Source organism: Mauremys reevesii, linkage group 12 (genome assembly GCF_016161935.1).
Source record: "Mauremys reevesii isolate NIE-2019 linkage group 12, ASM1616193v1, whole genome shotgun sequence".
NCBI classification, from domain to species: Eukaryota; Metazoa; Chordata; order Testudines; family Geoemydidae; genus Mauremys; species Mauremys reevesii.
In genome coordinates this window covers 45,683,600-45,708,657 of record NC_052634.1, presented here as the reverse complement: position 1 = coordinate 45,708,657, position 25,058 = coordinate 45,683,600, and the positions used below count along the sequence as shown (strand labels likewise).

The window sequence follows — 25,058 nt, the reverse complement described above, 5'->3', positions numbered from 1 at the left end:
CGCTCAAAGGAGTCTTTTCTCAGGGCTGCGTTCCCCAGCTGGGCGGAGATTGGGATGCGGGGGAGGGGGAAAGCTGCTCTCCTGAGACAGTCCCGCTGACGCCCAGGCGCATGGCGGAGGAGCCGGGCGGGAAGCCAGAGGGCAATCAGGCCCCGCTGGGTTAGCAGGCTTAAAACCCAGGAGCAGACGCACACACCTTGCAAAGGAGCAGGAGCCGGGATCGCGAGAAAGTGTCAACGTAGGGGAGGGGTAGCTCGGGGGCTTGAGCATTAGCCTGCTAAACCCAGGGTTGCAAGCTCAACCCCGGAGGGGGGCCCTTTAGTGGGGGATCGGTCCTGCAGTGAGCAGCAGGTTGAACCTCCTGGCAGCCTCTGACTTTACTAAGATGTTGGGTTTTTTTTTCATTTGTTTGTTTGTTTGTGTTTAAAAGTGTAGGCCCCCGAGTTTAGGCGTAGAAGTTTCTGGTGGTCAGGGAATAACGTACAGATTGTTGAGGGGGTGCAAAATTCAGTTTAAGATCAGGTGGCGTAAGGAATACATCATCTGCCATAGCCCCGATTGGGAGTAAAAGGTTAACGGGTCAACGTACAGACACTGAGATAGGAGGGTAGGTTGTTCATATGACGGCTATGTTCAGGTGTGGAGTATAACGAGTGGATACGATGATGGGGCTGGGTTGACCCTCATTTGGTGAGATTTAACATTCAGTGAGTTTACGGTTCGAGTTCATACGGTCCAATGGAAAACGTCTCTCGGTCATTGAGATTGTATCTGCCAGCCGGGGTGCGACCCCGGCATTGTACCTGCTGCTTGGTCTGCCTCTGCTACAAAGTAGCTTACCTGAGATCCTTGGGGTTCGGTGAGCTGCAGCTAACCTGACCTGATGCACGGGAGCAGCTTTAAACAGCGCCGTCTCTGCCTGTGCGTGCAAACAAAACAACCAACCAACCAACCATCTCCCCAACAGCCCGGAAAGCCTTCATCCCTCATACTAACGGTTGAAAAGACTACGCAGAAAAAGGATCCCAGCTCCTTAAACAATCCTCTAGCAAGACAAAGAACCTCACATATCTATCGACAGCCTCACAAAACATTAGACCCCAAGAAAACATAACAATATTTTATTGTAAAGAAGACAAGGGTTTCCAATCTGTTTTCAACAACTCGAACAAATCTGCTCTAAAGGGGCATCATTACAGTAAAATTCTTTCTGCTTTTCTAACCAGAAGATTCTCCCCAGAAGGAGAAGCACCACCGGTCCTGGAGGCACTGCAATACCAGGTCAATGCATGGGGTGGACAGAGCAAGCTCCTATTCCAGCCCCCTGTTTCAAAAATCAGTTTAATATACAGTCCTCAAATAAAGGACATATCAGATATTCAACTGATAAGAACAGATTTAAAGTTTATTAGAGAATATTTGAAAATGAACGATACAAAGTGTTTGAAGAGTCAGTTATCGTGTCATTGGTAGTAACATACAGGTTGTAGGGGGATATTAGCATTTTGGTATTGGACAGCATAGATTTAAATGTTTATTAGAAAATGTTTAAGAATAGATAATACAGAGAGCTTGTAACATCAGTTACTGGTCATCAGGGGTGACATACAGAGTATGGGGGGATGCTAGTACTTTGGTATTGGACAGCACATAACTTATACAGTGTGCAATGTCCCCAATGTGGGGTATACTGTGGGTGAGTTCAAGATACAGTCAGCAAGCAGTGAGGGTACATCACGCATACAACAGTTAAAGACAGTCGTAGGTATAAATAAGCAAGCCAGGTAATGGGGCTAGAATGACCCTCACATGGCAAAGTTAAGGTCTGTCGCACTCGATCTGAGCACTACACCCCATCTGAGCTCAAAGAGCTGAGCACGCAAGAGCGGCGGCCCGGGCGGGCAGGGGGAGGGGCCCGAGCGGAGGGGCGGAGCCGCGTGAGCAGGTATGCAGATCTGTGTGCGAGCAGAGCATCGTGGGAGCGGACGCAGGCTGCCAGGCAGGGCCCGACTTTGGCACCGGGAGCTCGGCGTGGGGAAGGGACGGTCTCCGGGGGCCACGTCGGGGCAGCTGTCGGCAGTGGGGGCCGGTGTGGGCGAGGCCGGCGGTGGGGCGCGCGGTCCGCCCGTGTGTTATAAGTGCGGGGCGAGCGAGGGCGGGCGGCCGGGCAGCAGGAACTCATACTTACCTGGCAGGGGAGATACCATGATCATGAAGGTGGTTTTCCCAGGGTGAGGCTCATCCATTGCACTGCGGGTGTGCTGACCCCTGCGATTTCCCCAAATGCGGGAGACTCGACTGCATAATTTGTGGTAGTGGGGGACTGCGTTCGCGCTCTCCCCTGGTGATTGGTTTGAACAACAGACAACCGATAGTGGGCTGTTTAGGCTTAGTGCACTGCAAAGCAGATTTTCAGGAAAACAGCTGTTATTCTGGGCCTTTGGGAGTGCTCTTTTCCACAGGCCCTGTACTTCTAAGTATCTTTGTCACACGTTCCTCCTTGTAAGCAAAGCTCAGCTCTGAAACTTTACTTGGGTCTCTCTGTGTTCTTGGCTTTCCCTAGTCTTTTGCAGCTGATCTGCTCTCTAGTCTGCTTTTGGGGGGCTTGGACCGGTGCCTTCCTTGGCTCTAAGGGGAGCTGCCTGCCTGCCTGCCTGCTCTGCTTCTTTCCCTGCTTGTAGCTTCTTGCCTGGCCCTTCTTCTCGGGCTCTTCCTCTTTTGACGGGAGGACGGCCTGTCCAAAACGCCTGTCCCACCGGTCTCCTCGTCCAACAGGCAGCCTCGCCCCCTGCCCTGGGGCCGCTTTGGCTTTCGCTGTCTGTTCCTGTCTCTTGGTGGCCACCCTGTCTGTGCTACGGAGACTAGGCTGTCACAACCCCATGCTGGAGGAGGGCTTTCCGTTGCTTGAGGCCCACCCACCGCCTCCCCGAATGCCCTTTAGCTACGCTGCGGGTTAGGCGGCGTGGCCGTGTCGCCCAGGAGCGGGTTTTCCCTTTTGCACACCTCTGACGGACGGAGCTGTTTTGACTTAACTGTTCAGCACGCACCGACCCTCGGGCCTGGGCTGCACGGGGAACGTAAATCGGCGCGGCTACATCAGTCCGCGCCTTGGTCGGAAGAATTCTTCCGTCGACCTAGCTCCCGCCTTTCGGGGAGGTGGATGGCCGGCACCAACGAGGAAAACCCTCTCCAGGACCCTTCTCCGGGAACAGTGCCCTTCCTTTTGGGGAGATTATGCTGCTTTAAAAAAGAGAAATTGTTTAACTGCCTTTCTCTGAGGCAAGGTTGACTTTGTATTGCTTCCCTCGTGGCTCCTTATAGCAGTTGTGTTCTGAAATCTTTAGGGTTTGACTTCATTTATGATGAAATCTTGCTGTAACTTTATTCTAATTTTCAATGAGTAACTAGACCTGAGCTGTTTGGTGTGTTAGTGGAGGATTGTTTAAAAACCTGGGATTCCACTTTCGGCTGCCTTTCCATTACATTTCCTCTGAAAGCCCACCGTAAGCCTCCACTTCCTACATAACTCTCTCAAACCTGCAGTCATCAGGCATACAGAAGATGCTCACAGTTTCACTCCATACGAGTCCAGTTCCTTGCTGTTTCCTGTCTAACCACTGCACACATATGGTATCCCCTCCCTACCCGGAGCTGCTTCCTGGCTTTTGCGCTCAGGACAGGAAAACGAGAATGGAGAGGTAAGCTGTGCAGGGAACTCTTCCTCAGCTCGCACTCCACCCCCCAAGGGCCTTTCGAGGTCTTCTACGGACTTCAGGTTTCATTTGATTTCCAAGGTTTATGGGCTCATTAATTAGCCATCTCTCCTAATGCAGGGATCCTACGGGTCAGACCAAAGATGGATGGCCCAAAAGAGCTAAGAAACAGAAATAAAGCTGAGCGCTAGGCGTTACATTCAGATGAGCATCCAGAAGCTGACTGTGCCCTGGCATGTTCAACGCTGCCCAAAAGAAGGAGCTCGTCAGGTAGCACCCAAATCTGGTGGCTAGTCGGTCTGCTGGGAAATAAGGAAAAGGAAAAGAATTAAAGGAGTCAGGCAATAACAAGGAAATGAAAAGGTTTGTCAAACGGGTTCTGTCTGATTGACCGTCTTCCTAGCTACCCATCCAAGTTAAAGACCTAGCCCAGTATCCTGTCTGCTGACAGCGGCCAATGCCAGGTGCCCCCTACTATACTTTTTTCATACTATAGAAAAGCTTCAGCCAGTGACACCAGCTCAGGGAGCACTCTTCTGTTTTTCTCACAGCAGGCAACAGCCTTGCCAAAGCAAAGCCTTAAAAAATTGGGTACAAACTCATCAACATTCCTCGCCACGGAAATCTTTAGTAAAAGGCGAAAGATTTATACGAACTGAAGAGAAAGCAGAGTATGTAGAACTCGTGGCAGAGGCGCTGCCGGGGCAACCGCCTACGCTCCCAAAAGTCAGGGTGACTACTCTCCCAGCCCCCTACACCGCTAGCTTTCAGAGGAAATGGAATTGAACCGATTGGCAGCCCGAGTTGGATCATCGAAACCGGGGACACAGGGAGCAAAACCAGCCCCTCGACCAGGGACTCGCTTCGCTGCACGCAATGCACTGTGACTATGCAAATAAGATGCTCCGGCCGTCTCCGGCACTCAAAGGAGTCTTTTCTCCGGGCTGCCTCTGCTCCTTCCCCGGCTGGGCGGAGATTGGGATGGGGCAGCTGCTCTCCTGAGACAGTCCCGCTGATGCTCAGGCGCATGGAGGACGGAGCCCGGACGAGAAGCCAGAGGGCACTTGGCCCACAGCTAAAACCCGGAGCAAACGCACACACTTTGCAAAGTAACAGGAGCCGGGATCTCGCACATGAGATTCTATCTGCCGGCCGGGGTGCGACCCCGCGTTGTACCTGCCGCTTGGTCTGCCTCTGCTGCAAAGTAGTTCGCCTCGCTCAGATCCTTGGGGTTCGCTGAGCTGCAGCTCACCTTGATACACGGGAACAGCTTCAAATCATGGACTATCAGGGTTGGAAGGGACCTCAGGAGGTCATCTAGTCCAACCCAATCCCCAACTAAATCATCCCAGCCAGGGCTTTGTCAAGGCTGACCTTAAAAACCTCTCAGGAAGGAGATTCCACCACCTCCCTAGGGAACCCATTCCAGTGCTTCACCACCCTCCTAGTGAAAAAGGGTTTTCCTACGATCCAACCTAAACCTTCCCCACCGCAACTTGGGACCATTGCTCCTCGTTCTGTCATCTGGTGCCCCTGAGAACAGTCTAGATCCATCCTCTTTGGAACCCCCTTTCAGGTAGTTGAAAGCAGCGATCAACTCCCCCCTCATTCTTCTCTTCTGCAGACTAAACAATCCCAGTTCCCTCAGCCTCTCCTCATAAATCATGTCTTCCAGCCCCCTAATCACTTTTGTTGCCCTATGCTGGACTCTTTTCAGTTTTTCCACATCCTTCTTGCAGTGTGGGGCCCAAAACCGGACACGGTACTCCAGATGAGGCCTCATCAACGTCGAAGAGAAGGGAACAACCACATCCCTCGATCTGCTGGCAATGCCCCTACGTATACAGTCCAAAATGCCGTTAGCCTTCTTGGCAACAAGGGCACGCTGTCGACTCATATCCAGCTTCTCTTCCACTGTAACCTCTAGGTCCTTTTCTGCAGAACTGCTGCCTAGCCATTCGGTCCCTAGTCTGGAGCAGTGCACGGGATTCTTCCGTCCTAAGTGCAGGACTGGGCACTTGTCCTTGTTGAACCTCATCAGGTTTCTTTCAGCCCAATCCTCCAATTTGTCTAGGTCCCTCTGTAGCCTATCCGTACCCTCCAGCGTATCGACCGCTCCTCCCAGTTTAGCGTCATCTGCAAACTTGCTGAGAGTGCAGTCCACGCCATCCTCCAGATCCTTAACGAAGATATTGTACACAACCGGCCCCAGGACCGAGCCTTGGGGCACGCCGCTTGAGACCGGCTGCCAATTAGACGTGGAGCCATTGATCACTACCCGTTGAGCCCGAGGACCTAGCCAGCTTATAGTCCACCTTATAGTCCATTCATCCAGCCCAAACTTCTTGAACTTGCCGACAAGAATACTGTGGGAGACCGTATCAAAAACTTTGCTAAAGTCAAGGAAGAACACATCCATTGCTTTTCCCTCATCCACAGACCCAGTTCTCTCCTCACAGAAGGCAATTAGGTTAGTCAGGCATGACTTGCCCTTGCTGAATCCATGCTGACCGCTCCTGATCACTTGCCTCTCCTCTAAGTGCTTCAGAATTGATTCCTTGAGGACCTGCTCCATGATTTTTCCAGGGACTGAGGTGAGGCTGACTGGCCTGTAGTTCCCCGGATCCTCCTTCTTTCTTCCCTCTTTTAAAGATGGGCACTACATTAGCCTTTTCCCAGTCATTTGGGACCTCCCCCAATGGCCATGAATTTTCAAAGATAATGACCAGTGGCTCTGCAATCACACCCGCCAACTCCTTTAGCACCCTCGGATGCAGCGCATCCCCCATGGATTTGTGCTTATCCAGCTTTTCTAAATAGTCCCGAAGCACTTCTTTCTCCACAGAGGGCTGGTCACCTCCTCTCCATGCTGTGCTGCCCAGAGCAGCAGTCTGGGAGCTGATTTTGTTCGTGAAGACAAAATCACGAAGGGGGAGGGTGGGGAAGCATTGAGTACATTAGCTTTTTCCACATCCTCTGTCACTAGGTCGCCTCCCTCATTCTGTAAGGGGCCCACACTTTCCTTGACTTTCTTCTTGTTGCTAACCTCCCTGAAGAAACCCTTCTTGTTGTTACTCTTAACATCTCTTGCTAGCTGCAACTCCAAGCGTGAGTTGCCCTTCCTGATTTCACTCCTGCGTGCCTGAGCAATATTTTTATACTCCTCCCTGGTCATTTGTCCAATCTTCCACTTCTTCAAACGCTGCCTGCCAGTGCACTCAGCCTCACTTGGCAGGTAACAAAGGGATCGAGTGGCCGTCCAGTTTCTGGAGAGTGGCTGACAACACCCGACCTTCTGCCCTGAGGAGAAACTGACGTGAGACAAGGCAGGGGAGGTCACTCTTGTATTGGACCAACTTCCGGTGGGGAGAGAGCGAGAGAGAAGCGAAATGCAAGCTGCACTCTTTCCCCAGCAGCAGGTGGGCCACGTCGTCTCTCTGATGGCCTGGCTTCCCGGGACGGGACCCGCTACAACTTAGATAATTTTTTACCTCAAGGTTCCCAAGACACAGACAAGGTTTTCATCTCGAGGCCAAAAGACCAAAAACATCAAGACACTTGATCACGGCCAAGCACTTGGATAGGCCAAGATTTAAAAGTTTATTAGAAAATATTTGAAAATGAACGATACAGAGAGTTGAAATGTCAGATATTGGTCATCGGGGGTGACATACAGAGTATAGGGCAATTTTAGTTTTAAATGTTTATTAGAAAATGTTTAAGAATAGATAATACAGAGAGTTTGTAACATCAGAAACTGGACATCAGGGCTGACATACAGAGTATAGGGGGATGCTAGTACTTTGGTATTGGACAGCACATAACTTATACAGTGTGCAATGTCCCCAATGTGGGGTATACTGTGGGTGAGTTCAAGATACAGTCAGCAAGCAGTGAGGGTACATCACGCATACAACAGTTAAAGACAGTCGTAGGTATAAATAAGCAAGCCAGGTAATGGGGCTAGAATGACCCTCACATGGCAAAGTTAAGGTCTGTCGCACTCGATCTGAGCACTACACCCCATCTGAGCTCAAAGAGCTGAGCACGCAAGAGCGGTGGCCCGGGCGGGCAGGGGGAGGGGCCCGAGCGGAGGGGCGGAGCCGCGTGAGCAGGTATGCAGATCTGTGTGCGAGCAGAGCATCGTGGGAGCGGACGCAGGCTGCCAGGCAGGGCCCGACTTTGGCACCGGGAGCTCGGCGTGGGGAAGGGACGGTCTCCGGGGGCCACGTCGGGGCAGCTGTCGGCAGTGGGGGCCGGTGTGGGCGAGGCCGGCGGTGGGGGCGCGGCGGTCCGCCCCGTGTGTTATAAGTGCGGGGCGAGCGAGGGCGGGCGGCCGGGCAGCAGGAACTCATACTTACCTGGCAGGGGAGATACCATGATCATGAAGGTGGTTTTCCCAGGGTGAGGCTCATCCATTGCACTGCGGGTGTGCTGACCCCTGCAATTTCCCCAAATGCGGGAAACTTGACTGCATAATTTGTGGTAGTGGGGGACTGCGTTCGCGCTCTCCCCTGGTGATTGGTTTGAACAACAGACAACCGATAGTGGGCTGTTTAGGCTTAGTGCACTGCAAAGCAGATTTTCAGGAAAACAGCTGTTATTCTGGGCCTTTGGGAGTGCTCTTTTCCACAGGCCCTGTACTTCTAAGTATCTTTGTCACACGTTCCTCCTTGTAAGCAAAGCTCAGCTCTGAAACTTTACTTGGGTCTCTCTGTGTTCTTGGCTTTCCCTAGTCTTTTGCAGCTGATCTGCTCTCTAGTCTGCTTTTGGGGGGCTTGGACCGGTGCCTTCCTTGGCTCTAAGGGGAGCTGCCTGCCTGCCTGCTCTGCTTCTTTCCCTGCTTGTAGCTTCTTGCCTGGCCCTTCTTCTCGGGCTCTTCCTCTTTTGACGGGAGGACGGCCTGTCCAAAACGCCTGTCCCACCCGGTCTCCTCGTTCAACAGGCAGCCTGGCCCCCTGCCCTGGGGCCGCTTTGGCTTTCGCTGTCTGTTCCTGTCTCTTGGTGGCCACCCTGTCTGTGCTACGGAGACTAGGCTGTCACAACCCCATGCTGGAGGAGGGCTTTCCGTTGCTTGAGGCCCACCCACCGCCTCCCCGAATGCCCTTTAGCTACGCTGCGGGTTAGGGCGGCGTGGCCGTGTCGCCCAGCAGCGGGTTTTCCCTTTTGCACACCTCTGACGGACGGAGCTGTTTTGACTTAACTGTTCAGCACGCACCGACCCTCGGGCCTGGGCTGCACGGGGAACGTAAATCGACGCGGCTACATCAGTCCGCGCCTTGGTCGGAAGAATTCTTCCGTCGACCTAGCTCCCGCCTTTCGGGCAGGTGGATGGCCGGCACCAACGAGGAAAACCCTCTCCGGGACCCTTCTCCGGGAACAGGACCCTTCCGTTTGGGGAGATTATGCTGCTTTAAAAAAAGAGAAATTGTTTAACTGCCTTTCTCTGAGGCAAGGTTGACTTTGTATTGCTTCCCTCGTGGTTCCTTATAGCAGTTGTGTTCTGAAATCTTTAGGGTTTGACTTCATTTATGATGAAATCTTGCTGTGACTTTATTCTAATTTTCAATGAGTAACTAGACCTGAGCTGTTTGGTGTCTTAGTGAAGGATTGTTTAAAAACCTAGGATTCCATTTTCGGCTGCCTTTCCATTACATTTCCTCTGAAAGCCACCGAAAGCCTCCACTTCCCACATAACTCTCTCAAACCTGCAGTCATCAGGCATACAGAAGATGCTTACAGTTTCACTCCATACGAGTCCAGTTCCTTGCTGTTTCCTGTCTAACCACTGCACACATATGGTATCCCCTCCCTACCCGGAGCTGCTTCCTGGCTTTTGCGCTCAGGACAGGAAAATGAGAATGGAGAGGTAAGCTGTGCAGGAAACTCTTCCTCAGCTCGCACTCCACCCCCCAAGGGCCTTTCGAGGTCTTCTACAGACTTCAGGTTTCATTTGATTTCCAAGGTTTATAGGCTCATTAATTAGCTATCTCTCCTAATGCAGGGATCCTACGAGTCAGACCAAAGATCAATGGCCCAAAAGAGCTAAGAAACAGAAATAAAGGTGAGAGCTAGGCGTTACATTCAGATGAGCATCCAGAATCTGACTGTGCCCTGGCATGTTCAACGCTGCCGAAAAGAAGGAGCTCGTCATGGAAATCTTTAGTAAAAGGCAAAAGATTTATACAAACTGAAGAGAAAGCAGAGTATGTAGAACACGCGGCAGAGGCGCTGCCGGGGCAACCGCCTATGCTCCCAAAAGTCAGGGTGACTACTCTCCCAGCCCGTGGCCTTTTGGGGCTGATGTCATTTGCATGGTTACACCCACCCCGGATTGCATGATGGGAGTGCTTGTCCAAACGGTCATTTCAGCTGCTGCGGGTTCCCCAGTCTCTTTGTTATTGGGGCAGGAGTAATCCAGTGTATTTTCCTGTTGATTTTGGATCAAGGACAGAGTAACTGTACCTGGCATTTGAGGCCTGAGAGCGTCACCCTCGCCTGAAAAGTACTCACCATTTAGGGGTATGGGTTCCTAACGGCAGCACGTGGAGGGAAGTAGAAATGGATGTTTGTTGGTCTCTTGTAGGTGCTGCTGATCTCCTTTCTGCTGTCCCTGCTGTGGAAAGACAGAGGCAGAGGTGGTTTTGAATCTCTTCAAATTGTTGTGAGTGCTGCAGTTGCTCACCCTAAGCTTATGCCGTTAGATCTCTTTCACGGTGTATTTTGGTCTTGAGAGGTAAAAGGTGTGTTGTTAGGGAGTGAGGTAGCAAACGTTAGTTGCAGAGGTGGTGCATGTGCCACAGAAATCTTGTGCCCGCCCCTGCCCCTGCTCCCGTTCAAGAGTCCAGTATTTGCATAAACCCACCCACTGACCTGTGACTAACAATCTTGCTCTGCTAACTCTTCCAGCAAAACAGGCCAAAGAAAGTGTATGCGAGCCCTGTACCACAGCCCCGGTGCTCTTTTCGGTTCCTTCCCACAGAACTTTCCCTCCATAGCAGTCCAGTTCCTTGCTGTTGCTTGGCCAACCACTGCATGCATGTGCTATACCGTATGCCCTGAGCTGATTCCCAGCTTTTGTGCTCAATACAGCCTTGCCTGTCCATGTCTCTGTGGCGCAATGGGTCAGCGCGTTCGGCTGTTAACCGAAAGGATGGTGGTTCGAGCCCACCCAGGGACGACGCTAAGCCCGTGCTACTTCCTTGCTTGCCTGTGGGGGGGAGCCTCAAAGGTCCCATTTTGCTGCCTCAGTGCTTTCAGCCGGTGGTCCAAAGAGCAGGCTGGATGCCATTCAGAAACCCATCTGCCAGCAGCCATGCCGGAGGCTCAGGTTTAATCCTCAAAGCCGAGCACAAAAACTTTCAGCCGGGAACGTTTCGCTCCCTTCCCGCCTCCGCCCAAGCGGCAAGGGAGAAGCGAAGTAGACAGGCCGGCTCAAAGACGCCTCCCTCCCACTTCCCTGTACGTTGTGCAAAGCTCTTGGCCTGCCTCATGCCTCGTCAGGAAAGCGCGGCCATGCGGCCCAAGCCTGAGTCACGTCCGCGGCCTGGCCCGCCCCGCCCCGGCTGACAGCGCGCAGAGCCACGCGAGTCAATGGCAGGTCGAGTCGGGAGCCTGGGCTCTTTCCCCTGACAGCCACACACACAGCGCTGCCCAGCGCCCCGAGAGCCTCCCTCGTGTTCTCCCGCAGCAGCCGCCTGCCGGTGTGGGTGGGAAAAGGGGACCAGGAAGCACTGCAGCCTCATTCCAGGACAGGAGGCCCTCGCCACGCCCAGGCCTGCCTCTTGCCTTCAGCCCAGGCAGCCAGAGGTGCCAGGGAGCTCCCTGGTAGGCCGCCGCTTTGCCTCAGCCATCTCTTGCCTCATGGCCTAGGCTCTTGGGGCTCTGCTAGTCACCGGCTCGCTTGAAGGCCCAGAGGGAAAAGAAACAAGCGCACGTGTAGCAGAGGATGGTTTCGATCCATCGACCTCTGGGTTATGGGCCCAGCACGCTCCCGCTGCGCCACTCTGCTGTTTCTTCACACTCTCCCCCCTGCCACCTAGCTGCCACTATCCGGATTAGTGCCTTACACGCCCTCGCTCTGGCAGGCAGATGCGAAGGCTGCTAGGCAGCTGCCCTGGTCACAGGATTTTACAGCTAGCTTCTACAGGGTAAAAAGGATCTAGTTGGGGTTTGGACCCCATTGGGAGCTGGGTAGCTGAGTGCCGGAGACGGGAGCACTTCTTAAACTGTTTTCAGTTACGCTTGTGGGGGACGAGGTTCAGCCTTGGATCCGTGTCTGCAGCAGGCAAGCACCTCTGGCTCAATCGCCCCCCGCCGTATTAGCAGACTAAAACGCGGCGCAACTCCACCAGAGAGGTCCTTTGGGGCCATCTGCCTGTCCCAAGTCAGGGTAAAGGAGGAGGGTTGGGCGTGGGGCTAGCAACTCCACCCTGTAAAAATCAGCTTGCTACAGAAACGCCAACAATAGAGTTAACAGACTTTTAGCCTGGAAAAAGAAGGGTCTTCAACTCGAAGATGCATGACGCTGGGTGGTGAAAGCTGCGAGGAAGCCACTAAGCCGATCACCCTTCTTGCAGCCAGGAGGATTACCATCGGCACATGGAACGTGAGGACCATGTACGAGTCAGGAAAGATGGCGCAGGTTGCAGCAGAGATGAGGAGCAACAACCTGACCCTACTAGGCATTAGCGAGACAAGATGGACGCAAGCTGGACAGAGACGACTGTTGACAGGAGAGCTGTTGCTGTATTCAGGACATGAAGAGAGCGACGCACACCACACACAGGGAGTAGGCTTCATGTTGTCCAAGCAGGCACAGAGAGCACTGATTGGTTGGGAGGCACATGGTCCCAGGATCATCACAGCATCCTTCAGAACTAAAATGAAGAGGACTAAGATGAATGTTGTTCAGTGCTACGCTCCAACCAATGACAGTGAAGAGGAGGACAAAGACTACTTTTACAACAGACTCCAGAAAATATTAGAGACTCTCCCAGACAAAGACATTACCATCCTTATGGGAGACTTTAATGCCAAAATTGGACCTGATAACACAGGATACGAACAAGTCATGGGGACCCATGCTCTGGAAGAGATGAGTGAGAATGGAGAGAGATTTGTGGATCTGTGTGCACTTAACAATCTGGTCATAGGAGGCAGCATCTTTCCTCACAAGCGGATCCACAAGAGTACCTGGGTATCGCCAGCAGGCATGACAGAAAACCAGATCGACCATGTCTGCATTAGCAAGAAATTCAGAAGATCCTTGCAGGACGTTAGAGTTAGAAGAGGAGCAGACGTGGCGTCCGACCATCACTTAGTGGTGGCCAGATTGAAGCTGAAGCTGAAGAAGAACTGGATAGACGCGTCAGACAGAAGAGCGAAGTACAACGTCAACCTTCTGAAGGACCATAAGACCAAGGAAGATTTTGGATTGACGCTGAAGAATAAGTTTTCAGTACTACAGGATCGGTCTGAGGAAGAGGAAGACAGTGTACTCAACAGATGGCAGAAAGTGAGAGACACACTTAGGTCAGCATGCCAGGAAGTGCTTGGAATTAAGAAACACCAGCAGAAAGAGTGGATCACAGCAGAGTCCTTGACAAAGATAGAAGACAGAAAGAAGAAGAAGGCAGCAGTCAACAACAGCAGGACTAGAGCAGCAAAGGCCAAAGCTCAAAAGAGTATGCTGAAGCCCACAGAGCAGTGAAGAGGAATATTAGGAAGGACAAGAGAGATTATGTGGATGGACTGGCAGCAGAAGCAGAGCAGGCAGCATACAGCGGTAACATGAAACAGCTGTACGATACTACCAAGCGACTGTTTGGAAAGTTCAGCAAGCCAGAACGTCCCGTTAAAGACACGCAGGAAAGTCTATAACAGGAATAGAACTACAGATGAACAGATGGGCGGAGCACTTTGAGGAACTCCTGAACAGACCAGCACCACCAAATCCACCAGACATCGACCCAGCCAACGAGGACCTCCCAATCAATTGCGATAAACCAACCAGAGACGAGATCAGAAAAGCCATCACCATGATGAAGAACAGGAAGGCGGCTGGACCTGATGATATCCCAGCAGAGGCCCTGAAAGCAGACCTGGATGCCTCAGTGGAAATGCTGTACCCCTCTTTGAGAAAATATGGAAGAAGACGTGATTCCGGCTGACTGGAAAGAGGGATATCTCATCAAAATCCCCAAGAAAGGAGACCTCAGCAACTGTGCCAACTATAGAGGAATCACACTCCTGTCGGTGCCAGGAAGGTCTTCAACCGAGTCCTCTTAGAGAGAATGAAGGATGCCGTCGATCCACAGCTACGAGATAAACAGGCAGGTTTCCGGCAGAACAGATCATGCACGGACCAGATAGCAACGCGCTCCGCATCATAGTCGAGCAGTCTATGGAGTGGAACTCCTCGTTGTACATCAACTTTGTTGACTATGAGAAAGCATTCGATAGCGTGGATCGAGAGACCCTCTGGAAGCTCCTTCGGCACTATGGCATCCCAGCAAAGGTGGTCAACCTGATCAAGAATTCATACGACGGCATACACTGTAGAGTGATCCATGGAGGGCAGCTCACAAACAGCTTCCAGGTGCGAACCGGAGTCAGACAAGGATGCTTGTTGTCACCACTTCTCTTCCTTCTCGTCATCGATTGGATTATGAAGACATCCACTTACAAGCGTAGGAATGGAATCCAATGGTCATTGTGGACCCAGCTTGATGACCTGGACTTTGCCGACGACCTTGCACTCCTTTCGCACAGTAAACAGCAGATGCAAGAGAAGACCAACGTAGTGGCAGCCACGTCATCACAGGTTGGCCTCAACATCCACAAGGACAAGACCAAGATCCTTAGGATCAATTCCATCAGCAACGACCCAGTCACACTGAATGGAAGCCCCCTGGAAGAAGTGCAGTCCTTCACCTACCTAGGTAGCATCATCGACCAGCAGGGTGGCACAGACGCAGACATCAAAGTAAGGATTGGTAAGGCAAGAGCAGCCTTCTTACAGCTCAAGAACATCTGGAGCTCCAGAGAGCTGTCTTTGGCAATAAAGATTCGACTGTTCAACTCCAACGTGAAATCAGTCTTACTGTATGGAGCTGAAACCTAGAGGACAACCAAAACAACCACCAGGAAGATCCAGACCTTCATTAATAGCTGCCTCAGAAGGATTCTCCAGATCCGCTGGCCAGACACCATCAGTAACATCCACCTCTTGGAGAGGACCCATCAACTCCCAGCAGAGGAAGAAATTAGAAGGAGAAGGTGGAGCTGGATAGGACATACACTACGCAAGCAGCCAACCAACATCACCAGACAGGCACTGCAGTGGAACCCCCAAGGCAAGCGGAAAAGAGGCCGCCCAAGAAATACCTGGCGACGCGACCTTCAGGTTGATAGCAAAAACATGGGCTATACCTGGAACCAGCTAGAGCGAATGGCCCAGGATAGAAGACTATGGAGATCTGTTGTTGGCGGCCCATACCCCGGTTGGGGTGACGGGCATGAATGATGAATGAAAACGCGGTGCGAACGCACACGCCTTGCAAAGAGGAGCCAGGATCTCGAACAAAAGTCAGCATTTTATTAAGATGAGGTTCAAAGAAAAAAAAAGTGTACGGTACAGAGTTTCGGCGTAGAAGTTTCTGGTGCTCAGGGAACAACGTACAGCTTACCCAAGGGGTACAAAGTTCGGTTTAAAATGGGGTGGCGTAAGGAATACATAATCTGCAATAGCCCTGACTGGGGGTAAAAGGTTAATGTACAGACACTGAGTTAGGAGGGTATGTTGTCCATATGAGGGCTACCTTCGGGTGTGGAGTATAACGAGCGGCTACGACGATGAGGATGGATTGACCCGCGTTAGGTGAGTTTTAACGTTCGGTGTTTGGGAATCTTTGCCACAATCTAGTTGAAGCAGGGTCAGTATGAAGTCTACCCTGCCATCTGTTGGTGATCTGTCGTCAAGGCCTTTTGGGGCTGATGCATTTGCATGGTTACACCCACCCCGGATTGCATGATGGGAGTGCTTGTCCAAACGGTCATTTCAGCTGCTGCGGGTTCCCCAGTCTCTTTGTTATTGGGGCAGGAGTAATCCAGTGTATTTTCCTGTTGATTTTGGATCAAGGACAGAGTAACTGTACCTGGCATTTGAGGCCTGAGAGCGTCACCCTCGCCTGAAAAGTACTCACCATTTAGGGGTATGGGTTCCTAACGGCAGCGCGTGGAGGGAGGTAGAAATGGATGTTTGTTGGTCTCTTGCAGGTGCTGCTGATGTCCTTTCTGCTGTCCCTGCTGTGGAAAGACAGAGGCAGAGATGGTTTTGAATCTCTTCAAATTGTTGTGAGTGCTGCAGTTGCTCACCCTAAGCTTATGCCGTTAGATCTCTTTCACGGTGTATTTTGGTCCTGAGAGGTAAAAGGTGTGTTGTTAGGGAGTGAGGTAGCAAACGTTAGTTGCAGAGGTGGTGTATGTGCCACAGAAATCTTGTGCCCGCCCCTGCCCCTGCTCCCATTCAAGAGTCCAGTATTTGCATAAACCCACCCACTGACCTGTGACTAACAATCTTGCTCTGCTAACTCTTCCAGCAAAACAGGCCAAAGAAATTGTATGCGAGCGCTGTACCACAGCCCCGGTGCTCTTTTCGGTTCCTTCCCACAGAACTTTCCCTCCATAGCAGTCCAGTTCCTTGCTGTTGCTTGGCCAACCACTGCATGCATGTGCTATACCGTATGCCCTGAGCTGATTCCCAGCTTTTGTGCTCAATACAGCCTTGCCTGTCCATGTCTCTGCGGCGCAATGGGTCAGCGCGTTCAGCTGTTAACCGAAAGGATGGTGGTTCGAGCCCACCCAGGGACGATGCTAAGCCCGTGCTACTTCCTTGCTTCCCTGAGGCCTGTGGGGGGGGAGCCTCAAATGTCCCATTTTGCTGCCTCAGTGCTTTCAGCCGGTGGTCCAAAGAGCAGGCTGGATGCCATTCAGAAACCCATCTGCCAGCAGCCATGCCGGAGGCTCAGGCTTAATCCTCAAAGCCGAGCACAAAAACTTTCAGCCGGGAACGTTTCGCTCCCTTCCCGCCTCCGCCCAAGCGGCAAGGGAGAAGCGAAGGAGACAGGCCGGCTCAAAGACGCCTCCCTCCCACTTCCCTGTACGCTGTGCAAAGCTCTTGGCCTGCCTCATGCCTCGTCAGGAAAGCGCGGCCATGCGGCCGAAGCCTGAGTCACGTCCGCGGCCTGGCCCGCCCCGCCCCGGCTGACAGCGCGCAGAGCCACGCGAGTCAATGGCAGGTCGAGTCGGGAGCCTGGGCTCTTTCCCCTGACAGCCACACACACAGCGCTGCCCAGCGCCCCGAGAGCCTCCCTCGTGTTCTCCCGCAGCAGCCGCCTGCCGGTGTGGGTGGGAAAAGGGGACCAGGAAGCACTGCAGCCTCATTCCAGGACAGGAGGCCCTCGCCACGCCCAGGCCTGCCTCTTGCCTTCAGCCCAGGCAGCCAGAGGTGCCAGGGAGCTCCCTGGCAGGCCGCCGCTTTGCCTCAGCCACCTCTTGCCTCATGGCCTAGGCTCTTGGGGCTCTGCTGGTCACCGGCTCGCTTGAAGGCCCAGAGGGAAAAGAAACAAGCGCACGTGTAGCAGAGGATGGTTTCGATCCATCGACCTCTGGGTTATGGGCCCAGCACGCTCCCGCTGCGCCACTCTGCTGTTTCGTCACACTCTCCCCCTGCCACCTAGCTGCCACTATCCGGATTAGTGCCTTACACGCCCTCGCTCTGGCAGGCAGATGCGCAGGCTGCTAGGCAGCTGCCCTGGTCACAGGATTTTACAGCTAGCTTCTACAGGGTAAAAAGGATCTAGTTGGGGTTTGGACCCCATTGGGAGCTGGGTAGCTGAGTGCCGGAGACGGGAGCACTTCTTAAACTGTTTTCAGTTACGCTTGTGGGGGACGAGGTTCAGCCTTGGATCCGTGTCTGCAGCAGGCAAGCACCTCTGGCTCAATCGCCCCCCGCCGTATTAGCAGACTAAAACGCGGCGCGAACGCACACGCCTTGCAAAGAGGAGCCGGGATCTCGAACAAAAGTCAGCATTTTATTAAGATGAGGTTCAAAGAAAAAAAAAGTGTACGGTACAGAGTTTCGGCGTAGAAGTTTCTGGTGCTCAGGGAACAACGTACAGCTTACCCAAGGGGTACAAAGTTCGGTTTAAAATGGGGTGGCGTAAGGAATACATAATCTGCAATAGCCCTGACTGGGGGTAAAAGGTTAACGTACAGACACTGAGTTAGGAGGGTATGTTGTCCATATGAGGGCTACCTTCGGGTGTGGAGTATAACGAGCGGCTACGACGATGAGGATGGATTGACCCGCGTTAGGTGAGTTTTAACGTTCGGTGTTTGGGAATCTTTGCCACAATCTAGTTGAAGCAGGGTCAGTATGAAGTCTACCCTGCCATCTGTTGGTGATCTGTCGTCAAGGCCTTTTGGAGCTGATGTCATTTGCATGGTTACACCCACCCCGGATTGCATGATGGGAGTGCTTGTCCAAACGGTCATTTCAGCTGCTGCGGGTTCCCCAGTCTCTTTGTTATTGGGGCAGGAGTAATCCAGTGTATTTTCCTGTTGATTTTGGATCAAGGACAGAGTAACTGTACCTGGCATTTGAGGCCTGAGAGCGTCACCCTCGCCTGAAAAGTACTCACCATTTAGGGGTATGGGTTCCTAACGGCAGCGCGTGGAGGGAAGTAGAAATGGATGTTTGTTGGTCTCTTGCAGGTGCTGCTGATGTCCTTTCTGCTGTCCCTGCTGTGGAAAGACAGAGGCAGAGGTGGTTTTGAATCTCTTCAAATTGTTGTGAGTGCTGCAGTTGCTCACCCTAAGCTTATGCCGTTAGATCTCTTTCACGGTGTATTTTGGTCCTGAGAGGTAAAAGGTGTGTTGTTAGGGAGTGAGGTAGCAAACGTTAGTTGCAGAGGTGGTGCATGTGCCACAGAAATCTTGTTCCCGCCCCTGCCCCTGCTCCCGTTCAAGAGTCCAGTATTTGCATAAACCCACCCACTGACCTGTGACTAACAATCTTGCTCTGCTAACTCTTCCAGAAAAACTTTTCTGCCAGGTTCTCATTCCAAAATATATTCCTATGAACTTAAGCTTTTAAATAGCATCAGAGTCCACCTCCTTCAGTATAACTCAATTTTTCACTTATCTGTCTAAGATTTTAAGTGTACGCTTTAACACATTATTTGTAAGAGGATAATAATTAATTCTATTTTTCAACTAAAGAGAGAAGAAAACCATAAAATGTGCATTTAGAGAGTTCAGAAGAATCTCATGATGTTAAACACATATATTTTTTTTCAATCTCTCTTAAATTGCTTTTCTTTGGAACCCATGTCCCTTGTCTAATGATTTTTATGTAGGTTCGGGTGTGTCCCGAAATCATGAACTGCTAAGTACCGTTCTACTGTTTTTGATTCATATGACCAGGGTTACTACATTTTATTACTGCTGCCCTATTAAGAAAGAGTTTGGGGATCCCACAACAGCCAAAATCACCTTTTGGACAAGCACCCCCATCATGCAATGTGGGGTGGGTGTGACCATGCACATCAGCAACAAAAGGCCTTTACAACACATCACCAACAGATGGCAGGGTAGAGTTCATTCTGACCCTGCTTACATCCTCCCCCCAGCCAAGAATTGGTGATCCTGATAAATCACACTCGCTATTATACCAACTGACTGGTATTGAATGCTGATGTTATTGCTAGCAAAAGTAGCCACCCATCTCTGCCCTGTAGCATCCAGCTTAGCCCTTGTTAACACAGAAGTCAGTGGATTGTTCTCTGTCCATACCTGAAACTGAGCACTGGACAAGTAGTCTGGAAATTTCTCAGTGATGGCCCATTTCAAGGCCAAGAACTGCAGCTGGTGGATGGGATAGCGAGTTTCGCTATCAGACAGTCCTCAGCTGGCAAAGGCTACAGATTTACATTTACCTTCCACTTCCTGGTAGGAGACTGCTCCCAGACCCTCCAAACTGGCATCAGCATGCAGGATAAACAGTCTGTTGGGTCAGCAAGGACTAGGACTGGCACATGAATCAGGCAAATAATGATTTCCCATAAAGCCCTGTCACATCTCTCATCCCGCCATGTCCCCAATGGAGAGGAGAGGAGCCCCTCCCCTGTCCCAGGCCAGGCACACCAGATCTTTGGGGGGGGAGGTGTCCATGTCCCAGCCTAGGTGTGCTGGAGCTGCTGGAGAGAGAAGTTCCTTTCTCAGCCCGAGCCCACCAGAGTTGATGTTTCAGTGGGGGAGAGGTATCTCTCACCTGGTTTTTAGATGCTCTGATGAGAGGGAGCAGGAGGAAGATTTTTCTTCTCCTTGCATTTCAAACCCTTCACCCCGCCCCCAACCATTTTCTGCTCTAGCCTGATCTCTCTTTCATGTCTCCCGGGCTGTTCTTAGCCATAGACAGCCACGTAGGGCACCGCTAGGTTTGGGGGCACGGCTCTCCTGGGAGCCTGGACAGATGGGAAGCAGTGGAGCAGGCTGCTGGATCCTAGAGAGAGCTGAATGCAGCACAGTCTGAGGGAGGGGATTGGCTGCTGGGGTCTCTGGGAAGGGAAGGGGGGAGGGGTTGAGGAAGGAGCTCACCTGTGAGTGTGACTCTTTTCCCCCTGGCTGAGGTGAGGTGAGGCAGGCTCTGCAGCTCTGGAACCAGTATCCTTGTCCCCCATAACATCCATTCTTCTCCCGCCCTGCCCCATGGAGCACCCCCTCCTTTTTCCTCTGTCCCCAGGAGCATCCCTCTCTCTCTCCTCCCTCCCCTCCATCAGGGCTGGGTTGGGTGAGGTGCTGGGGGGTAGGTGGGGGGAGGAGGCTGACTGGCTGCCTGCTGAGGAATGACAGTGAAAGTAACTCACTTCCTGGGCAGTGAGCCAGGATTGGAATGTCACACAGGGCTGGGCTGGGGTTAGCCAGATGTGTGAAAAATCAGGACAGGGGGTTGGGGTAGGGTGAGCAGATATCCCTATTTTATAGGGCCAGGCCCAATTTTGGGGTCTTTTTCTTATATAGGCTCCTTTTACCCCCACCCCACCCCTGTCCTGATTTTTCACACTTGCTGTCTGGTCACTCTAGGTGGGGGTAATTGGTGCCTATATAAGACAAAGCCCCAAATATCGGGACTGGCCCTATAAAATCAGGACATCTGGATCTGGTCACCCTAGCTGGGGAGCGCCTCTCCCCCGGGCTGGCAGTTGCCAGTGATCCATCTCATCCGGGGGGAGCTCCACAGGGCAGGATGAGCTGCTGTGGCTCCATGGGTGACCTGTCCCTGAGATCAGATGCTGTGCTAACTTCACCATGGTCCGTAAGGCTGGTGGTAGTGCCCATTGGCGTGTGATTGGACCTGAGGGTTTGCTGCTGCTGTTGCCACTTTGCACCCCAAGAGGTGGATTTTGGGGTCTACTGCAGCTGTTGGACCAGCAGGCTTGGGGGTGAGCCAAGCATGAAAGTAGTACTGTGTTGCCATTTAGATTGTCATTTAACAACTTAGTTTGCCAAAAATTCTTGCTAACAATCCTGAATCCAATTTCAGTATTTAAAGAAAAAAAATCAATATCTTAGCCAAAAACAGAAAATTAAGTTGTTGACAATTATTAGTGACAGGTTTGGTTTGAGGCAGGGAGTGGGCCAGTTTTCATCAGAGAAACAAAAAATGTCGACTGACTTTCCCATAGCCTGTTACTCCTGATAAGAGCCCTCCAGCAGCTGTAATATGCTCATCTCCTTACTAGCGTATAAAGCAGGGGTTGGCAACCTACGGCACACGCGCCAAAGGTGGCAGGTGAGCTGATTTTTGATGGTACGCAGCGGCAGGCTGAGCGGCTCATCCCATCACTGCTCTGGGGTACCGGCTGCTGCCCTATTGCCAGCTGGGATACCGGCCGTCGGCCCCACTCAGCACCTGCTGCTGACCTGGGGACCCCCAAGGAACCCCAGGCTGGCAGCAGGCTGAGCAGGCCGGCTGAACCACTCAACCTGCTGTCAGCCTGGGGTTCCATTCACTCAGCCGGCAGCGGGCTGAGTGGGCTGGTGGCTGGCTGAGCAGGGCCGGTGGAGGGCTGAGTGGCTCGGTCTGCTGCCAGTCTGGGGTGCCGGCAGCACTCAGCCTGCTGCTACTCCGGGGTTCCGGCTGCTGGCCCCTTGCCAGTCAGGAGCCCAGCCGCCGGCCCCTGTCTGCCTTCTGCCAGCCTGGGTGAGCAGAATCCCAGGCTGGTAGTGGGCTGAGGGGGGTTGGCAGCCGGGATCCTGGCTGGCAGGAGTTGGTGGTCAGAACCCCAGACCAGCAGTGGGCTGAGCAGGGCCTGGGATCCTTGTCTAGGGTTCCAGCCACCAGCCCCACTCAGCCCGCACCCGGTCTGGGGTTTCATTTACTCAGCTGGCAGTGGCCTGAGCAGGACCGGTGGCCAGGACCTCAGATAATAACAATAGTTTATTATATAATCTAGACATAGAGAGAGACCTTCTACAAACGTTAAAATGTATTACTGGCACGAGAAACCTTAAATTACAGTGAACTTGGCACACCACTTCTGAAAGGTTGCCGACCCCTGGTATAGACTGACCATATGTTGTACTAAGATTCTCCTGCTTTTTTTTCCCTGTGAGTCAGTATAGCTTTTGCCAGCCCAGAAGTTGGGCAGCCAATGTTTTACGTTTTCACAATATTTTCTCCAACTTTCATAAAGTAAATACATAGTTAATATGAGTTAAAAAGGCCAGGGACACTTCCTTGTGAAGAATCTGTACAGCAGATCATGCTAGAGCTGTGAAAATGTCAGTTTTTGATGGAACTTTAGAGGCAGTGATTTATCATGTATTTTATCATGTGAATGTGCTGCTATTGCTAATGTCTTTCCAAACAAAAATAAGGCACAATAGGACTTCTGTAACATTTCTGTGCTACCTTAATCTAGATGAGATGATTCTGTGCTGACTTCATTTTGGTCACTTTGTGCTTTACCTAGCAGTAAAACTAGGGTTATATTTTCCCACTGTTTGGAAACCCAGCTTATTAAACTGATTTTGCAGCCAAAAAAGCCAGAAAGATTGCTTTTAATTAAAAACAAATCTTTGTTTCAATACCTCTTCATATAAAATTTCCAATAACATTTTGACAAATTAAAAAAATTATATTATTTGCATCATTCTGTCAAATCAGAATTTTTTTTATAGTGCTACTTCTTTAGTGCTAGACCATCAGCATTACAGTGTGCTTAGTTAAGTAAAACTGGTTTTAATAACGTGAATGTGGCAAGTTTTCCAATACTGTATGCTTATGTTTGTGTTGCTAAGAGCAGAACAGGCACAGGGGCACCAGTTTAATAATCTCACCTAGGGCACCATAAATCCTAAGGATGGCCCTGCTGGTGAGTGCGGATCTCCCTCAGCCTCCCCCGCAATGCTGGTCAGTTTTATTGTCACTGTGATAGTCGGTGCTTTCCTTCAGGGTCGGCCCTAGAGGGGTCTGTGACAAATCCCCCCTTTCCTCCCCAGGCCCTGCCCCCACCCCACCCCTTCCCCCAAGTCCCCACCTCTGTCCCATCTCTTCCCAGCTTGCACCTTCCTGCCCCATTCCTCTCCCTCCCCCACCTCCTCCAGTCCCTGCTCCTCCCCCTCCCTGCCCAGTGCCTCCTGCACCCCACTGAACAGCTGATCACTGGCAAGTGGAAGTCACTGAAGGGGAAGAGGAGGAGCTTGTCAGCAAGGCCTGTAGTGGCGGGGCGGGGGGAGCTGGCTGCCAGTGGGCGCTGAGCACCTATTTTTCCTCTGTTGGTTCTGCAGCCCCGTAGCTCCCATGGAGTCGCTGACTTGGCTCCTGTCACACTCTAGAGAGAAGAGAAGAACCAGGGCTATGGCTGATCTATGGGGCACCAGGTGAGTGGCAGAGGCTTCAGATGCTGAGAGTTTGCCCGACCCCTCAGGGACACAGTGTGAGGTGGTGTCCCAGGGATCTCTATGAAAGGAGCAGAACAGGATTTACTTGGGGTGGGGAGAGAATTGAGAGTGTCTCGGGGGTTGTACAGAGGTATTGCCCCAGTGAGACACCTGCTAAAACACAGGCTTCGCTGTGAGCAGGATTCAAACCCGCCTACTGGATTTCGACTCCAACACCTTAACCACTCGGCCATCACAGCTGTTAGCACAAAATTGCCCAATGCCAGAGAAACTGGTAAAGAATCACAATGCCCAGGCGTGAAGTCATCTGAACTACAGAATTCCCACCGCAAACCTGGCTCCCAAAGCACAGGGGGTATTGGGGGTTTGTTCTCTTTGCTTAGCCATGTGCAGTCGCACAGAGAGCACGTTTAAAAGTCTCCCTTCCCACAGAGCGGGAAGGGGAAATGATTCTCAACTTGAAGCCTGATGTAGGGTGACCAGACGTCCCGATTTCATCGGGATTGTCCCGATATTTCCCTGTTTGTCCCACGTCCTGACCGATGTTTGGTCGGGACACTGGACAAACAAACAATTTTGCCCTCTGCTCCGGCACACAGGCAGAGCCTGGAGGGACACTCGCCCCCCCAACTCCACCCCCTCTTTCCCCCATTGGATCCCTCCCCAAATCCCCACCCTGGCCCTGCCCCCAGCCCCACCCCCTCACTGCCCCATTGGATCCCTCCCCAAATCCTCGCCCTGGCCCTGCCTCATCCTCAAGCAGGCGGCATCCTCCTCCCTCCCAGGTTTGCACACAGGCCATGGCCATGGCCAGGAGCGCAGCACGGAGGCTGCTCCAGCCCTGGAGCCTGCAGGGCAGCGCAGTGGGGCTGGGGGCAGTGCGGAGCGGACAGTACCCATGTGGGTGGGGGGCGGAGACATATGTGGGGCAGACACGCTCCTGCCGGGAGGACCCGGGCCCGGCTGCCTGGTTCGCCCCTTGCCCGGGAGCTGCAGGAGGGACCTGGAGCGCAGATCGGCCGCAGAGCTCGGAGCCCAGGCTGGGCCCAGGAGCGAGGGGATGGGGGAGCAGGGGGTGTATCGTGGGTCGGAGCCGAGAGTTGGGTGGAGACGGGGCTGTGCCGCTGCCACCTGGCGGTGTGGGGGGAGCCTCCGGCTTTTTTTTTTTTTGCTCCGCCCTCCGCGTCCCAATATTTCATCTTTGACATCTGGTCACCCCAGCCTGGTGTGAATGAGGATGTCTGGACCAAGGGGCCAGGGACTGGCCTTTGCTAGAGAAACCACTGTCAAGTTTGAGCCAATTAGGACAAGTCAGCAAATAAGAACAACCTCAGGTCTCAGTAACTGCTGCAGGTAGCAAAGTCCTACAGGGAG

General features: G+C 52.4%; 9 non-coding genes and 1 pseudogene across 9 annotated transcripts; 4 read left to right on the top strand and 6 right to left on the bottom strand.

Annotated features, from left to right (window-relative positions):
- Positions 1 to 1,244: 1,244 nt before the first annotated feature.
- LOC120376448 lies at positions 1,245 to 1,430 on the bottom strand. Its single transcript, XR_005587325.1, has one exon. It is a non-coding gene; the product is annotated as a U2 spliceosomal RNA (small nuclear RNA).
- Positions 1,431 to 2,180: 750 nt separating this feature from the next.
- On the top strand, positions 2,181 to 2,344 carry LOC120376138. The gene has a single exon (XR_005587047.1). It is a non-coding gene; the product is annotated as a U1 spliceosomal RNA (small nuclear RNA).
- Positions 2,345 to 4,272: 1,928 nt separating this feature from the next.
- Positions 4,273 to 4,388, bottom strand: LOC120376030. The gene has a single exon (XR_005586955.1). It is a non-coding gene; the product is annotated as a U5 spliceosomal RNA (small nuclear RNA).
- Positions 4,389 to 8,066: 3,678 nt separating this feature from the next.
- On the top strand, positions 8,067 to 8,230 carry LOC120376144. The gene has a single exon (XR_005587053.1). It is a non-coding gene; the product is annotated as a U1 spliceosomal RNA (small nuclear RNA).
- A 1,629-nt stretch (positions 8,231 to 9,859) lies between these two features.
- LOC120376089 lies at positions 9,860 to 9,911 on the bottom strand (annotated as a pseudogene).
- Positions 9,912 to 10,819: 908 nt separating this feature from the next.
- Positions 10,820 to 10,893, top strand: TRNAN-GUU. Its single transcript has one exon. It is a non-coding gene; the product is annotated as a tRNA-Asn (tRNA).
- A 759-nt stretch (positions 10,894 to 11,652) lies between these two features.
- On the bottom strand, positions 11,653 to 11,724 carry TRNAM-CAU. The gene has a single exon. It is a non-coding gene; the product is annotated as a tRNA-Met (tRNA).
- A 4,788-nt stretch (positions 11,725 to 16,512) lies between these two features.
- TRNAN-GUU lies at positions 16,513 to 16,586 on the top strand. The gene has a single exon. It is a non-coding gene; the product is annotated as a tRNA-Asn (tRNA).
- Positions 16,587 to 17,353: 767 nt separating this feature from the next.
- Positions 17,354 to 17,425, bottom strand: TRNAM-CAU. Its single transcript has one exon. It is a non-coding gene; the product is annotated as a tRNA-Met (tRNA).
- A 6,427-nt stretch (positions 17,426 to 23,852) lies between these two features.
- TRNAS-CGA lies at positions 23,853 to 23,923 on the bottom strand. Its single transcript has one exon. It is a non-coding gene; the product is annotated as a tRNA-Ser (tRNA).
- Positions 23,924 to 25,058: the final 1,135 nt, after the last annotated feature.